Source organism: Euwallacea similis, chromosome 32 (genome assembly GCF_039881205.1).
Source record: "Euwallacea similis isolate ESF13 chromosome 32, ESF131.1, whole genome shotgun sequence".
NCBI classification, from domain to species: domain Eukaryota; kingdom Metazoa; phylum Arthropoda; class Insecta; order Coleoptera; family Curculionidae; genus Euwallacea; species Euwallacea similis.
Genome location: NC_089640.1, coordinates 165,716 through 184,475, shown reverse-complemented (window position 1 = coordinate 184,475; position 18,760 = coordinate 165,716). Strand labels below are relative to the sequence as shown.

The window sequence follows — 18,760 nt, the reverse complement described above, 5'->3', positions numbered from 1 at the left end:
CCCTCAACCCAATAACCGCGTATAATAACTATATAAATTCAGCACAAATCCTCAATGCTCAGAAACGCATCTGTCGTGTAATAAATTAATAATGAATACAACGGAATTAGCGGTCACATGGCTCAATTTTACATGAGACTTAGCCCTAATTCCTTAACAGGCTTACGAGGGCTTAACATTTTTTAAGGCGGATCCATTGATAACACTGTTTGCCTCAAAATATGCGTTGTAAAGCTACAACTTGATAAAATGAGGAGAATATTTTCGTCAATTAAGGAATAATTGGGAAATTGAAGGTTTCCATTAAGATATTTAATAATCGCAAATGTGTATTTTTACTTATAGAAAAACGTGAAATCGCTCTGCCAATATGAGCTCCATTAGCATTTTGAAATACATGTGTTTGGAATTCTTTGAATCTTTCCATAATGAGCTGAATCTTGCCTCTCAAAAGCGCAATGGCTACCTACCTCTCCACATCGTTCGAATACAAGGCACCCATTAACCCATCCCCAAGGTGAAAAGTCATCAAAATTGAACAACACCCAACCCAAAGCAGTTGAGTGTGTTTATTAACAAACAAGGCCCTAGAAGACCATCAGAGACGGGACAAACAGAGGATGCTTCAAATTAGTATTCAAGACCGGTTGGTTATTGCACTTTATGAATCGTTAACTTATGCTTTCGTTCAATTAAATTTAAATTTCAACTTCATAAGCGCGATAAATTGCTGTAAAAATGTCTACTTTCATGACCGAAATGATTATTGTAATTCTTTCGTCGGTGATATGATGCAACAACCCAACAACATGATTTGTTATTTACACGATAGAATCTCAATTGGACCGCATTGTGACTGTTTAGCGATTAATCAAAAACCGCTAACATCCCGATTAAGCTGTTAGGCATGGGATGTGAAAGCATTTTAATGCTTTTTCAGCTAAAATGGGCCGCGAAGAAAAATAATCGGTTGTAGCGAACGCATTGGAAAACAATTAACTTTCCACTTGTAGCGAGAAGAAGCCAATTGTGTCAAGCCTTCCAATGCGATAAGCTTGACCATAAAAAACATCATTACATTGAAATTTCAGGTGTTTTTGTGTGCATACACCTTCTCAGTGTTAATTAGTATTTACTTATAATATGCATTGTTTGCTAAACAATTTGCCCTTGACTGACTTGATCAATAGATATAAAAAATAATGCCCATCGACAGTTTACAGTCGAGTACGGAAATCACGTTTCTATTTATGGTTAGAGGAACCTAACGTTAACCGCCTTATAAGGCTAATCGAATGCGTCTAATAACGAATTAATCTGTTTATATTACGCCATAAGCGTCAGTGCAACATTCTAGGAACGTTATTTAGACGGACGATATGGTTTTGTTAACAGTCAACTGAGCAGCAGAAATGGTCAAAACTGTACAAACAAAAACACCAACAATGGAGACAAATCCTCCTTCAAATGCCGGCTTACAGAATACGGCTCAATCCTGGCAAAATGATCAGAGATTTGGCCTGGGAGCGCAGATTGCCAGATATTGAGATTTTCCCATAAATTAACTGTGATCAAAAGATATTTTCAACAAGCGTTCTCTCTTGCTGATGGTTTCACTCAAAATCCCGTTCAAAATGGATTCTGGAGCCATAAAATACAACTTAATATTTTCAAATTTTTGCCAGAAGCTCTTTGATAGGAGATGAATTTTTTTAGTGGGTACTAGCACCAAGTCTGATATTAAAGCCTCGGTTCGGCCACAAGTTGGTCATTGAAAAATGTGATGGTTGGAATGCTCTATCCAAAGTATTATAATAATAACTGCGACATTGGGCCCGAAACATTTCAATCAAAATCCTGAAAAAAGACAGTCTTCTCATAATGCATTTTTTGAGATAGAAAGAAATTCTATCCGATCGTAGAGCGTTTCAAACAGGCCAAGGCTGAGAACTACACACACGATATTGAATTTCATTGTTTTCGTAAGACATTTTGAGGATAAATGAGGGCGAATAATGAGCATAAAATGATACAGTTGCTGAGTTACGGACCGATAACTTGAACAATAACCGTTTTGACAATTTGTTAATTAAATAAAAAACCAACTATTGTGTTATATGCGTGTTATGAATGGGTTAATCGCTATTCCTACTGTAAACAGTAGCTATAGTATAAAACTATATTAGCGTCTTTACTTGTACTTAAAAATACTCAAATTAATGAGTAAAAATAGAGCTATTATAAGTTTATAATATAGTAAGTAGTTGGTGTTGACAATTTTTAATTCTATTACAGAGCACTTTTTGAAGCGTAGAAAAATTCACGAAACAACACTGAACTTTCGTTACATGTAATTCTTTGATTTCTCTAATTTCTTCAATTTTCCCTCAAAATAAACAATTTACTGACTTGAAAACAGAAAAAACGTGACAGCAAGTTTATAGCGAGTATTAACAATTTTTGATTAGGAACTTGAACTATAATCCGAAGAAACTTTAATAATATTCCCATTTCTGTCCAAATTAAAACAAAAAACCATGGAAAATTCGTCCAGGCGGTCAGTCAGTACGCGATCTAAGTCCTAAAAATCATTTTCTATTGGCCCACGAACGGCCGTTTGACTAAAACAGGAACTGACAATAAAAAAATTACATTTCAATTGGCTAATTGAATTTTTAATTCAATTAAATCTAATAAAGGCAATTAGACGTTGTTGAACTAAATCCCCGAGATGACAAAATAATTACTAAAAATTGCCTTCAGAGTTGAAATGTTTTAATTAAGTGGGATTAGCTTAATCCCCTGGGAGTTCAATTTACATTTCATTCTATTGCGCGGAAGGAGTTGTTCGGTCCAAGAAGAGAGAATGTGCCGGACAGCTGCTCTGTTGCTTACTAATTAAGATAATGTCAATTAAAAGCCACGAGGGCCAGAAAAATTGGCTTCCAATGTGAAGACAAAAGCAATTTAAGTTTCTCAAACCATCAGAAGTATTAATTTCGTTTTGAGGTGGAAAAAAGTGACACAACCGAGAGAAATTTAAAAATAACGAGATCAGTGTGTTAGCATAATCGCATTTTTCACTTCGGGATTGCTTATCCCATTATGAATCAGCCCCATTTCTTGGAAATTACAAAACTTCTTGGATAGATGATTTTCTCATAATGTGTTTTTGAAACTTACCAAACTAATAAAAAGGAGCTCGTAATACACGAATGTTTGCATGGCATATTCATTAACTTAGATTAATCTATTCTTGTCCAATACGTCACTATTGGCAGCTAATCTAAATAAGTCATCAGAGCTTGAACAAGAAGGTTAAAAGCAAACAAGACATTCTCGGTCTATTAGCAACAATTAGAGGTTAAGTTAGGTCAAACAGCCTCTTTTGTGCCACATTTACTGATTATATCAGATCGCGTTGCTGCAAAGCCACCTCACAATTTCCGTCTTTGCTGTTCGTTTTCATTATTCATCGAAAAGCCAATAATAATAATTTGAAGTGTGAATAATTGAATTAACGATGGAGCAAACACATTATATGCAGCCCAACTTTCGATATAAACTTTCGAAAACAACAGCACGTCCGCATTAAAACTGCGGAAGTTCTGAAAGTGGGTTTTGCATCGAAACGCGACCGTTTAGAGCCAAAACAATACTGAGAGGTACCGTAAACGAGTTTGTTAATTTAATTTGCAATAAATTCGTGTCGAGTATAAAATTCAAATTGCCTTAAACTCCAGCCGTTTGATGTGAATTTGCAGGCGCGACACTCTAATTGGCTGTCTACTAACTTTCAAACTTAATTTTCGAAATAGTGGAAACACCACTATTGTTTTATTGCATGAATACTCCCCTGAGAAATATGTTTTACATTGCTAAGCTTCAAAATAAATTGCTGCTCCAGGGTCTTTTCATATCTAAAATTCCCGCCCCAGTAACACGAATAAACAAAGTAATCACGCACTTGGGTTAGTTCGGACGATAAAGGACTGACCAGTAGACCCATTTTTCAATCGGTTCTCTTTTCATTACGAAATTTCTAGTTTTTTTACTCAAATTTAAGTCAAAACTTGCACTAACAAGCTCAGTAAACTCTAAAATTAACGCGGTCAGTATTGAGATTGTGGTTTTTGAAATTAGGAACTTTCAATCTCGGATGAAAGGGCAAATGTGGAGTCAGCAGAGCGACGCGCTATAAATGGAATAATGAAAACTGTTTAATTAATATGTATATTAATAAGCGATTAATGATCCCAGCAATTAAAATTTAAACGACTTCAATTAAGTTGAATCTAAAGATTCGCGAATTCCATCTAAGATTCAAAATTCAATTAATGGAGCGATTCCGTTCACATTTTTTTGTTGTTGCTGGTTCTTACCTGAATATTGTGTTACGTACGCCTCTGCTTTCATTGGTTTCGCCTGCACCTTTCTATAATTATAGAAGGCTTTTACAGCCTTCAATGCAAACCAGTGACGTACTGGATTCCACAGAGTACGCCTAAATTTACAAAATTTAGTTACAATACACATTCTACTCGTGTTACACATATTTCGTATCGATAGGTCACTGATTTTGTTGAAAGCGATTTAGCAACTTGAAATTATGATCTTTCAATCATTCTGAAAATCAGTGGCTTACTTGCCTAGTTTCTTAAAACTCTCACAAATTCTCCAAATTTAACAGGTGAAAGTTTTGTATCTAAAAAATTTAGTAATTTGTTATTCCATTAATGGTTACCACCCTAAATGAATGAAAACGCAGGGACGTCCTTAAAAGGACATGAAATTTGGGTAAATAATGAAAATATTTTGTGAGCTTTAGAGAATTTTTAGACCTATTACGTTTTGGTTCTACATTAAAGACTTTAATGTGAAGTGAATCACTGAAAAATTCAAAATTCTCAAATTTCGATTTGATATAAAAATCAGGCCGAAGGAGTGTCCTTAAAAATGCGTTTGGCGACGCCACTAGAGTCTTCAATTTGAAGCCTGCTGAAGACTTCGAAATGTTTAAATTTCAATGAGATATCTAACTCAGAATTTACGGGTGTCACTAATACAATGTAGAACGATATTGAAGATGATTCCTAGGTATTTTAAGACGTTACTGGAAGCTACACTTTTATACCTAAAAAGGTACTGAATATTCAAAATGGTGAAATTTTAATTGACGGTTCAAATCTGAATACAGAGGCGATTGAAAAAAATTAAAAAAACACTGTTTAAAATTGTCTAACGTCCATACGAGGCAGACGATCTAGTCAAGGTAGATGTCGGGATCGGCAAGGAAACCATATTTAGATAAAGCCCGCGTCTGGCTTGTAACTGAACGCTGTAACATAAAGATACGTATTCACTGCACGAACGAACATCGAACGCCGAACAACAAAGTTGAATTCGCTCAATGGCTACAATTAAGTGAAGGCAAATCGAATAAGAATTTTGTTTGTGTTGGTGAGCGATCAGCGAATTTCAAAAACAATTCGTTTTGGGTTTGCTTTAAAAAATGAACAGTAAATTGTAACCGAACGAGTTTCAAACAACCTTCAGTGTTCTAAGTTCGTTCGTTGGATGAATAAGCACCTTAAATCTAGTCCATGCCGATAAACGAATGCGAACGACGAACAGCGAGTTAATGATTGATACTTTACAAGTCAGTATTCGTGTCGGGATTTCGTTTGGAGCGTTTAGTTGACTTAGCTACTTCTAAGTCCACCATTTCTAACTAACTGTCTTGAAAAATGTCGAGCACTGTTGAGTCAAACGTTCGAAATGAGCATTCATGGCGCCAAAGGTACGCGAACATTGTAATGCAAGACTCGCCTTGAATCATGACAAGGATTTGCTCAAGTCCCGGTGTTAAAGTGTTGGTCTTTAACTGACCCCACGAATGTTATTTTTCGACTCTTTAGGTACGAAGCAGTCTAATTCAAGGAGAAAAATGCCAATTAATATTTCAGTTTACGCGGTGGTCTATGCACCACAAATAATGGCGTACAAGTCTCCCGTATGTCTGATTTAAACATATAGCGAATTGTCCTCTCTTGCATTACAAATACAGAGGCAGCTATTTGTCTTTATGTTTGTTGTTGAGCAGAACAATCGCCCCAGGATCAAATACCATAATCCATATGGGTATTAATGAATCCGACGTAATCGCGTCTCAGAATCGAAATGTCAAACTGATAGCTAGTTAAGAATATGCAGTTCGCTGCGGTCAGTAGAAGCTCATCTGGGTTTGAGAGACTTAATACGACCATCAAACCTTAATCTACTACCTATGCGGAGTCTCAAGAATTTCGCCTCCGTGGGAGCATTAATTTTTTCGCTATTCAACATAACGTAATCAATCTCAAAACCAAACACTTAAACCTCATCACGCAAGTTTTTTCACATTCACGACCATTCGATTTGTGTCAATCCAGATCCTAATCCTACATGATTAAAAATCTATCTTAAAAGTGTAAGCGATTGAACTTCACAAGATTGTGACATAATCAACAAATAAAGTCAGCAATCGTATCCCAATCTGCCAGGTCGTTCCAAAAACAGAATGAATAGCAAGGCTTCCAGAACCGGGCCCTGAAGAACCCGAACTAACCATCTGCAGTAAATCGATTGCGCAGTTTCGAAACTTCACTTTTTTATTCCTATATCTCAGATATAACCGGAATCAGCGAAGAGAGATACATATGAGACCATTTTGCTGCAAATTGTCGACACCGTGAAACGTCTTAGAAAAGAGAACGTAGCATTGCTCGTGGCCTTGGAAGGCTAAAAACTAAATTGCACCTGACTTGACACCCCATGGTTTGTCAAAAAATTCTTAACTCGCCTGTTAAAAAAATTGCCAACAATTTTGGAAAGCATTTCCAAGCCATCAAGAACTTAAGTGAAATATCTAGAGTCGATTCAAGATCTATATTAATTGAATAAATCATAAACGCAGCGCTTTAAAAAATCGAAAATGAGATTAATTTTCAGATTTCCTGAGTCAATATCTCGGAAATTAGTGTGTGTAAAATTCATGGTGCTGTGGAATGTCTAAATTAAATTTAAAAATATGTTTTTGGACTACAAGAATCGTTTATTTCTTTTGCTTAACGCTTTTCCGCTATATAATTTGACTGTAATACCTGCAATTCATTGAATTTGAAAACTTTTTTTGCTTTTAAACCCTTGAGAGAAATTCAAAACAATTTTTGTATGAAAGTAATCTTAATTTTGGTACAAATGTGCGTTTTCGTTGCATCTGTGATTATATTACTTAAGAAGACTGGCTAAAGAAAACCCATAAAACTCCCATAAATTTGAAACTAAATTTAAAGACACTTTCCTGATACTTTCTAATTGACTCCAGTCATGCATTTAACATTAAGGCCCAATTCAAATACTTAAAGACATAATGACATTAAGGGAATATCTTATCAGAACAGTAAAGCTACGAACATATCAAATACTCCATATTAATCCCTACCTAACAGTCAAGTTAACAGTCATGAACCTGTATCCACCTACTGCAAACCATATTAGTATTTGTTCGCAAGTCAAGTTGCAAGAAGTATTTGCTCATATAAGCTTTACTATAAATATTGGCATTAATTCGAGTATAAATTAATGCAAATTGCAAGTACAAAGCATTTGTAATAAATTAATTATTAGAATAGAAGGAATATAATGAAGTGTTTTTTTAATTGGCAAAAATATGCCACACTTGAATTTATTAATCGTTATTAGTCATCACGCATAATTTCAAGCTTTTAAAGTTTTTCTAGACATGAAATAAAGAATTTTGGTATTCTTGTTCACATTTGAGAAAAATAACAGGGTTTTATGAGGACCAAATTGGGGGTGGATTGAAAAATAGAGATAAGAGGATTTTTCCAAAGAGAGTTTTGAATTACAAAACAAGTTCGAACTTAAATCAATTGAAAATGATAAAAATTAAATTTTCCCACGCACCTATTTCCTTCAACACTTTTTTGATCCATTTCCTTAAAAACTTTGAACTTTGTCTAATCAGAACCCTAATTAGAACCAAATTAGCTTCAAGCAGACTACGAACGCAAACTTTCTACGGTTATATCCAGCAAATCCCATAGCCCTCAAATCTATTCCTTTCCAAAACAACGAGAAGATCTCAGAAACATAATATTTCTCCATTTTTCATTAAAATTCGTGACAATTGGGAAGCATAAACTTCACAATTCAATGCTCTTCAACTAACAATGGATAATTTTCTATTCAAATATTAATTACCATTAAAAAGAGACCGGAATCTTCAGCCATCAATAATTACCCTAGACTACATGGTAATTTAACTTTATCGGTGGGAAGTGGACCAGACCACATAGACCAACTTTAAACCGCATCAATCATGGCATGGAAATTCAAATTTCAAGCCTAACAATCGGGGTTGAATTACCGAGCAATGAACTTAAAAAAAATTGATTGTTTGAATATTGCAGTTTTTTCTTTTATGTATGATTTTAATTGAATTAGCTGTAAAAAATAGGCTAAGTGCCAATCTGGCAACTTTAACTGGAAGATAGTTCCATGGGGAACAAATATTTGCCCAATGCTTTTCATTTACATCAGCTTTTCTTGTGGAAGCTATCTAAAGTTGAGTGAATCTAAGGAGCAACATATCAAACTTTTGATAACTTTATTAATAAAATAGCTTCCACCGAATAGATGAAATCGGAGCAAAGCCGAGGCCAATTTCCATGGAAATTATCCTCTTGGTAAAGTTAGCAGGGCTCTGACGGCTTCACCCTCAAAGTGGGTACTCAGACCCACCCAGAAGTTTACCAAGTTCTTCCCAAAACACTAACCATCAAAATTCGATAATCCAACAGAAAAATCCAAAATAAAAACCACAAAATCCACGCACACAAAAAACTGAAATTTTCTAAAAAAATCCTAAAGGAAAAGCACACACGACTGCGATGTTGTTGTTGATCCTGCGAGTCGGAAAGCACGTTAAGCTCGAGCCCTGCGGCAGGACGACGCAACCTCTACGTCGAAACGTTAACGCAAACTAAAGCCAAAGCCACACGAAAGCGTAAAGAAGTTCACGATCCGTGCGGTTGCGCTGATAGGGATGGATTAGCGTTTCATCCGGTACTTGGTATGTTCCTCCTTGTTTTTGAGATTTTTTGGTATTTTAATTTTTTATGGAAAAAAGTTACATGACGTTCCTGGAAAAACTTAAAATCCCTGAGTTTTGCTACAAATATCATTTCACGTTGGGATATAAATCTGGATCGTAGTGAGGATTATTATTCCAAGGGAAAATCGTCTCCAATCAAGTTTTCGTGCAGCAGAAAAAAAATACGGCCCTGAGTGTGTCCAAGATAACGATGTCCAGCATGGGGATCTCGCAAAGGGTAATAGATGCAGACTTAGTTAAATGGGAGAAAAGTTGCGCATTCATGGGAAGGAAGGGAAGGGGGGGGGGGGGATAATTTCACGATGCAAAGAGCTCTACAAAATTGTATTTGGCTTTTTCCTAAGGTATCACAAGAAATAACTGAAAACTAGCACCAGTTTTCCATTGCAGTTTTTCAGACGCTTCAACACGACAGTTTCAGATTCGTTTGTCAAGACTAACCATCAACATTTTTTCCTAAATACGGCCCTGAAAAGTTTTTGGTCAATTTTAAAACATTTTATTAGAAATTCATTAAAGCATTATACTCAGTAAGTTATTTAATGTTTTTACTTTAATTACTACTATTATTATTATTATTATTATTATAGAAACATAAACAGCCTCGGGTCATAATAATAATATAATACATATTGAATGTAATATATTATTACCCTAATATAATAATATTGAACATAATACATACTTAGCAAACTTTTAAAGTCTTAATAGATTATTTAGTTTTCAATTTTTCGCTCAACACCTAGTAATATCAAATGGTAGAAAACTGTGGTCATAATCAAAATTTAGTCATAATAATGCAGTTGAAGCAGGACGCATGTGTGCAGTGTTTACCCCGAAAGAATATAGCCAAACCGTAAAATTTTTGGACCATTTTTTAAGAAATCTTATGAGTTACAGAGCATTTTAAAAATCGGTAATAAGCCTCAGCACACGCTATAACGAACAAAAAGAGCGTGTAATGCTATCGATTACTGAAAATCCCAAAATGTCGCATGGCAACATAGTGTGGAAGTTTTGGATAGAACAGTTCATATAACTAAGATGCTGAACATATGTAGCTGAAATCCTCGGACATCGATCCTTTTCAGAACCAAAGAAATGTTAAAAGAAATCAAAAGTTTTAGTTTTTAATATATTAAATAGTAAATTTTTCGAGACCTGTTGAGTTTAGCTATATAACACGGTACATGAAACACACTTAGAATTTTGGGTAGAATTCAAAAATGAAATAAAAAAAATAAGTGTATTCGTTTGAAAAAACAAAGTTGGTGATCGTACCTGATTTTTGGACTATCCTGTATACATGAATTTACCATCAAAAAAATCGCAAGAAAAAATAAAAATTGACGTGTCCGAGGATTTTGACCGCATTATGTATGTTCGGCATCTTAGTTATATGTACCGTTCCATCCAAAATTTCCACATTGTATGTACTGAAGGTATCCCAAAATCAATAGGTGGTTTATTTTACGCAGAGACCCTCCCTTTAAATTTAGAATTTGATAGGAATTCCGACCCAGTGATAACAAAAGATGAGGAACATTTTGCGTATGTACACACGAAAATGTACAAATAATCAAAATTTTCCACATAAAATTATTTGGTTAGATTAAAGTCAAGTCACAAATAATGGAATTTTCGATAGAAGAAATAAACATTAGTGGTCTAGGGGAACCCCCGTGAATATAGGATTGCACATAAAAATTGCTTTGACTTTAACATGTGGGTGGGACCATTGGGTCGCCGGATAATCATTCCTTTCCTTACTTTTTTGACTTTAATTATATAAAGAAAATATTTTTTTAATGGAAATACAACTACCACTTGTGGTTCAAATGCCAATAGAGATAGCCGTTTGATCTATTTTTTTCTGGGAATATTATATTTTCTTTAATGTAAGGAAGAATTCCCAAAAATCCCTTCACAGTAATTCCCTTCCAGAACCCATCACTCGAATGTACAAGTGGCATATCGAGGTGTTAAATAATAAAGACGAATATAGCTCGGATAATGCAATATTCTCCAGAACATCCAGACGGTTGGCACAATGCACTTCCAACTTTTGACAGGCGGAACTGGTGTCTCGCATGTTATACAATATGAACTCTGCAACAACATCAACGAAACAAACGTGATGGAAACGAGCAGGGATTATTTATATTAAATTGGGATTCGGGTCGGGAAATAATGCTGTTGATGCTGGACGTGACAGACATCTCGTTTTCCGTTACAAAACCCCATTTAATCGTCTATCATGAAATGAAGATGGTTCTTGCTAATTTTCAGATTAAAAGGGACACTTTTCAAAACGCCTTAAAATATATTTTTTTCTTTTCACAAGTCGTTAAGAAAAGTTATTTTTTCGTAACTGGTGATGTAAAGTGGGCAAACAACACTTACTTATTTAATCCAGAACGATTCACAATATTTCCTATATCTAGCATTGAACTAAATTTCAACGAAAACTCTTCCTCTAAACCCTTAACAATAATGCTCCGAGTGTCACGCAGATTCATCTGAGATGATGGATATGCCGGGTTATCGTAAACGAGGCTTAATGCTATCACACATCCTTCTCGTATCAGGGCTTTTCATCTCTCAAAGGGGCCTAATTAAGACAAGCTGCTAATAGAAAAGACTTGAATAATGTATTACCGAGTTTTAAACGTCGTGAGCCGGGGGAAACATTCTTCTTTTCGCGCGAGAAGACCACCGGGACATCGACTGTTGTAATAAATCTACTTATCATCGTTACTATCGACGATGATAATAGAGTCAATAGTTCAATGAAATTATTTCTTTTCAACCACTGAGGCAGAAAAAAGTATTAATTTAGCGATAACAACGTTGTTTACAATGGGGCTGGGCCTTATCGCCTACTACATTGTTAACCCGAAGTAGTAAAGCGATAATTTTGAACGGCTTCCAATTAATAAACTTGTTTTTTGGGCAATGTACTCTCATAACTCATAAAATTATCGATTTACATAATGGTAATTGAGAAAGTAATCCAAAAAGCTATTTTGTTCCGTGAAATTTTTAATTGATTCCACTGTGCCATTTCCACTAAAATGCATTGAGGGATGCAACTTCAACAGGTCTTTGATCATATAATTGCCTTTGTTTACTACGTGAGATTGGAAAAAGACAACAAACAAAATCCTGCTGCTCTTATTCAGAGTGGCGAGACACATCCGGTCAGTGCTACTGTTGTCCAAAGAGATGATAAACAAAAGGGTGTGTTAGTTGTGTCATTGTAGCATGGGGAATTTTTGCAAAATATACGTTTATACAGGTACATATTAATTAATAAAGCTTTTTTTAGTCTAACCGTGGGAATCTTAGTTACTTAAGGAGATAGTGTCGACTGAATATAGTTTAAGTTTAGGATAATTAACACTATATCAAAGTAATTTTCTGCGCATTATGCTATCAGGTTAACGATCGCACGTTTCGTTCTTTAATAGTCACCTCCATCAACTCCTTTTTTTTTAAATGAAGACCCGCAGTTTTTAATTTCGATTCCGAACTTTTTATTGCGAACTTGGTGATACATTACAGAGTTAATTTAATTTTTTTTCTTTTTATTAGTTTTCAGTTTTTTTTTAGTTTAGATGTTGGTTTGATATTGATTTCTGATATCTGTAATGTGACTAGAACTTTAATTTGTAAATTTTCATTTTCACCCTAACTAGGTACTAAGTATGTCACTCAACTTCGAGTGTAGTAATTTTGCATACTTCTTAATACAAAAATCAACAGATAAAATTATTTCGATCCTTTTCTATATTTTTACAGTGAAATTATGAGTAAATGAATCCGGGGGCTTGTCCACTAAAAAGTTCAATGACGTAACTCATCTCTAAAGCAAATATTATTTCTTTTATGCTTATTTTTAGGTAAATTTATATTTTATTATATTATATTAGGTTAATTTTGAACATACTTTTGCTCTTCAGATCTCCACCTGAAACGTCACTGAATATTCACAGTTCAATTCGAAAACTTAAGAGGATGATGGCAAATAATTTTTGCATTTTATTGAAGTCACTCGTGGTATAATTTTGTTACAAAATTTCAATAATTTTTAACATTGAAGTATTATTGTATAATATCTATATGAGATCCAAAACATTTTAAACATTAATTGTTACCTACCTTTGTTCTTGTACGTTTTGCGATCGTATTGTTTAGCTTTTAATAGCTCAATTTATGTGTTTTAACCCTGAAGGGGAACAAATATATGGTCGAAACGTCGGCTTTTTTGAGATAACAAAGAGGTCCATTAATTATTGTCACCTGCTAATTGACCTTCCTATTTAACAGTGAATTTATTGGATTTATTAATAAAATGACTAATGGCGTAACTCGTTCCTAAAATTTAGAGAGATTTTACTTTTGATACTAATTGATGATATAAATTGATTCTCCATTGAAACCATGTTTTCCCTTTTGAGTTATTGATGTCTGACAAACCATTGAATATTTACCGCGATTTTATTAGATTTCAAGAGTTGTAATGAATTTAATTTTTCGAATTTACAAATTGGCGCAGCTTTTGTTGAAATTTACAGGGCGATTCTTTACATTTAGACACCTCATGGCTAGCTTATTAGAATAAGAGACAAAATTTTTCTTAAATTCCTATAAAATACCCTATGTCCCGTGTTTCTGCAAAGTGTACGGATTTTTTCACTTTTTTCAAATAAATGTTTTTATTTATATATACATATATTATGCAATATGTTCATAGCACGTGACTTCTACTTTACTATTTGAAATATGGAATTCCAGATATTTTTACATATTCAGAAAGAACATAAAATTTTCTCTACAATGATGTACTACAAATTGATATTTGGAATCAAATTAGCGGCGAAAGACGCTTTTTTGGAAATTTCCAATTGGCACCATAATTTTGATTGTGTCATGTTTGTATTAATATACTAGAATAGATTTTTGTTTGTTTCACAAAGAAAATGGACACAAATCCTACTGATATAAATTCGATGTTATTGCACATTAAAACACGAACAAGTAAATATGGCATACTTTAGATATTTCCAAGAAGGATCTTATTTGGCGATTGAATCCAAATATAAACTTGTGATACATCACTGAAAAGGACATTTTATGCTTTTTTCGAATATGTAAAAATATTTGGAAGTTTACATTTAAAATAGTAAAATTAAGATCATTTCCAGTTAGACCGGAAGTCGTTGATAATTTTCGCATATATCACAAAATAGTAAATTATAAACATTTATTATAAGATAAAATTTTCTAATTTTTATTTTTTAAATTACTAAAAAAATTGGGAGAGAACCACTTTGTAGAAATTTCGGGGTATATTTTCATACATTTTATAAATATTTTATATTATTTTTTATTTATTACATTTTTATATATTTCTTCTTTTTTATTTTTTTTAATATTTTTTTAGATACATCATTTTTTTAACGTATTTGCTGTGATTGTTCAAATATCCGAGATCCCCATCAGAAACTCTTAAAACGAGTTTATGTGAAAAAAAATGGCTTCAACATTACCTTTAATCACCATTTCCGTAAATTGACTGTAAATCCTTCTAAGCTTACTGGAAAAATTGTGCAACTTGAAGCAACATTTAACCTTTCCTCTGAGATCACGATCCAAATTCATCCATTACTCGTTTAACAATGGCCAACCAATGATGGACTTAATGATAACATTTAAACTCAAATTATTTTATTGTTGTTGCTCTCGTTACAATTTTTTTAAAGCTCGCAGAACTGTTAATAGAATCGTGCACGTCCCGGAGCTATGCTGTTCCAGCGTTAGATACAAAAAGTCGATAGGTTAGTCAATTATTTAAGGCTTTGAAGCAAAAGGCTTTATGCTAATAAAATTGAAAGACAAACTGAAAAATAGTGAGAAAGACTTTATTCGCATTTCCACGAGAGAAAGATCATTTTATTCAATAGAACAAGGCAATTTGCTCTCGGATCTGATAGCTCGAATGTGCCTTCAGCTATAAAATATATAAAAGTTACTATGGCTGAAACCGATTTCGTTTTAATGGGGTCGCGTTTCGTAACTTAATGATGTATTTTACGGCCATTTTGAATTATTATTAAGAGAATTATTCTACATTTATACCCAACAACAGCAGCATAATCCCTATACATAAAAACGCCTTTTTATCACCGAACTCCCAGGAAAGTTGAGACAATAGGATGACAAATAGCCCTTCTTTTAATTAGAAACATTCCATATAAAAATCCTCAAGCCATGAGCTCTTTATGGTGTCATATATTAGAGGGACGTCTGATGATTTATGTGAGGCGAACTCGAAAAAATTATGTTGTATTTTTACTATGGCCATATTTTATCTCCTTTTCCAGTCCCAAAGTTTCAGTAAAAAGCCAGGAGGACCACTGACGGATGGCTTTTTGCCTGTCACACAGACCAGGACTGTTACAAATTGCTCTCCTTTATAAACGATCTTCAAATAGCCTTTTGTCTTTTTCAAGTTTCCTATTCGTTTGATGGAAGAAGTTTCTCATTAATAAGAGCTTTTAACAAACTATTCTTAAAACTACAATAAGCAACGAGCACTGGAGCCGGCCCTGTTTTGTCTGGAGACTTGCTACATAAGAAGATAGGAGAAAGAAGCTTCAACCATGATTTAACAGCTCCCCTGAATTCATTATTAATGGCCCTGTTTTGGAATTTCAGGCTAATCATATCTTTGCTGGCGTGTGTTGCGCATTTCGGGATGACTTTTATATCTGAGGATAAATCGTCAGTTTATCCTAGTTTTTTAAGTGGATCGATCCAGAAACTTCTAGAGAAGCTGAGGGTTAAAATGGATGTCACTGCTGCACTAGGAGTTCTGCTAAGAGATTCCAGGTGCGATATCTGATGTGAATCGTTTGGGGGATAAATATAAAAAAAACTGCCGGGGTGAAATCAGGTCAAGCATTCGCCCTAAGGGGTTGCGAAAGTTTCGAGTGGAACTCTCGACGATATTACGCACTCCAGGAACTGTCGACGTTTCGAGATCTCGCATCGAGATTAGGTGTCAATAAAAAAAGCGTTACAAGGGCACAATGGTTGAGAAAAATTCTGTGAGTATTATGTATCAGTTCTGATATGGTCGGAATATCTTTTAGAACTTTTTAGAACGGTTAAGGTTCAAATGGATTGAATCCTCATATAATAATGGAACAGTCCCAGTCTATGCATATATCAATTTTGTATCAAAGGACCAAAAAGCATACTGTAAATTTACCACCTATTTGTATTAGCAAAATACCCCTAATCAGACATAACATCCAATGCACAAAACAATTTATTTGAAAGCTCGATTCGATACCTTATTGCAACTTTCATTCAGTTTTCAGTTTCATTGAAAACAGGCGTTACAATTCTTTTATAAAAGTTTTACTTTAGTTGAAAGTCGAGCGCACACATTTCAGCTCAGGTTAGTTTGAGTTCGGAAACAGACTTTTTTTCAGTTATATTTGAAGTTAAACAATTTCGAACCTCTATTAACCATTTTTAAAAATTAAATATTGCGTTAGTTACGGTTTATTATGGACACGCAGTTATCCATCCTCGCAGAATACAGCTGCAAATTTCTTAAAGAATGCATTATTGAAAATGGTAATTATTGTAATTTTTTTCTCATTAACGCAAACAGTGTAGTTCAATGTCGAGTCCTGCTTTTTACCACAACCAATGAAATGGCCACAAAGGAGGTTTGTTTGCAAAAGTACATTTTGTAATTTTTACATCCTTGACCATAATTTTGATGGTTCTGAAAGCTGAATCGAAATCAAGCATTATTAAAGTATTTATTATTCAAATTTTGTTACAGAAGGGGCACTAATGAAATACTTGAGAAAGGCACTCACGCACCTGCAGAAAGTGCTCCTAGAAACACTCTGCCCAAAAATGCGTAAGTTATATTAATTTATTCCATATATTGACTTTGACTCACATTTCAAAACCTAATCTTTATGTTGCAAATAAATGATTATTTCTGCAAATAGTCGACGATTGATAAACGTTCTTTTCTGGTGGGAAAAATGCATAAAAATTCAAAAGGCAACAGTTCGACTTTTCATGAGACAAGACGTGTCAAGGAGAATTTGCAGCGCTAGTTCAAGGTTCATATATTTCCCTCGCAAGGTCTCTTCCACGGGGTTATTTTGTTACTTGTGCTTTACTCTTTTTGTATGGATTTTTCCAAGACGTTTTGTTCACGGAATAGTGCGATTTCCCTAGTGATAAAGCAACAATGAATCCTTACCTTTCATGCTTTTCCGCGTGTCTTCTCTTAAAATATTCTAATGAGTGTTTTTTAGCAGTCACATTTCGACGGTTATATTCGTGAAACATGGCAGTATTAGTCGGTTGATTGTACAGGGGCCGTTCCACCTTCGATCCTATTGGGTTCAGCAGTGCGTGCGTGCTTCGAGCCCTTTTGCGATTTTCTGCATAAATTTCCTAAAAAAAAAGGAAAATTCAGTTTTACGAATAAATTACAAAGATCAACAAATTGATTAAGAAACTGGTATTTTAGCTACTGAGACGTAATTGGGTCTTTGACGGGAGACTTTGATTAGCATAATCGAATGCGGTTAATAAGTCATCTTAATCGCTTAAACCTCCCAATAGTAAATATGTATTCAAGGATTCTATTTTCTGGTCAAGGACTTTTCACGCCAATGAAACGTTGGCAAAATTTCAATTTGTATCAATTAAAAATGCTAGAAATCATAGCAAAAATTGTCTAAGGCACACTTTAGTGTTTCGACTGGGCATCCTCCTCAACTCCGCTCTTCACCAGGGGTTGTTCGCAATTTCCTCCAATTCCGTCTGTCTCTTTCTTAAAATCGCGATTTGCTATTTCTTTTTCAAGATTTCCCGTCAACCCGACTGATCTTCTGAATTAGCTCATTTTGCGTTGCGTTGAAAGCTTCAGAAACCGGAATCGGTGAAATTGCTTGAACTTTAGCACTGACGTCTCAGGCCCGTTAGTAAAAAGACTCCAAATAATTTGATCAGCATACTCAAGCTCTTGTTGGTTGTTTAAAACAACTTATTAAAAATTTCATTTTCTGCAGTTCTTTCTTCTGTAATAATTAAGTGCAACCAGTGGAATGACCGCAGAGCAGACTTGCCTGCAAATTTCTATTTTGCAATTTTATCATTTAATTAATATTCATTGCGCCTGCTTCTGCCCAAAGGCTAAAAATCTCAAACTAAAATTGTAGAGTCAACACGCTTTAAAGTGTCTATAGGTACGTCGTTCATCATGCTTTCCGAGGATTTCCTTATGAGTAAATTGAATCAAAACGTGCGTTACACGGCGGTCTGAATTGACAACTACTTGATAGATTGCCCTGTTTAGATAATCCAGCCCCATTCACCTAAATGGAACACAAAACATTGACCGACCGGCTTTGGGTTTCACCCGAACACTGTATACACGGGGACATAAATAACTTACGTAGGAATTGACATCTGCCTAATACGGCAGGACTAATCCACGGTCCTGGTATATTTATTTAAACTGGGCCCAACCCTTTC

The 18,760-nt window shown here is 34.5% G+C and overlaps 1 protein-coding gene across 3 annotated transcripts in view; it reads right to left on the bottom strand.

The window, feature by feature from the left end:
- LOC136418016 (netrin receptor UNC5B-like) overlaps positions 1-17,582 on the bottom strand; it is a 176,136-nt gene extending 158,554 nt beyond the window's left edge. For 2 of the 3 annotated variants that reach the window (XM_066403907.1, XM_066403910.1), the window contains exon 1: positions 8,841-9,059. The gene's annotated coding sequence lies outside the window, so the exon portion shown is untranslated. Of the gene's footprint in view, positions 1-8,840; positions 9,060-17,477 lie in introns of those variants that run through there. The other variant, XM_066403908.1, reaches the window with a different exon arrangement.
- Positions 17,583-18,760: the final 1,178 nt, after the last annotated feature.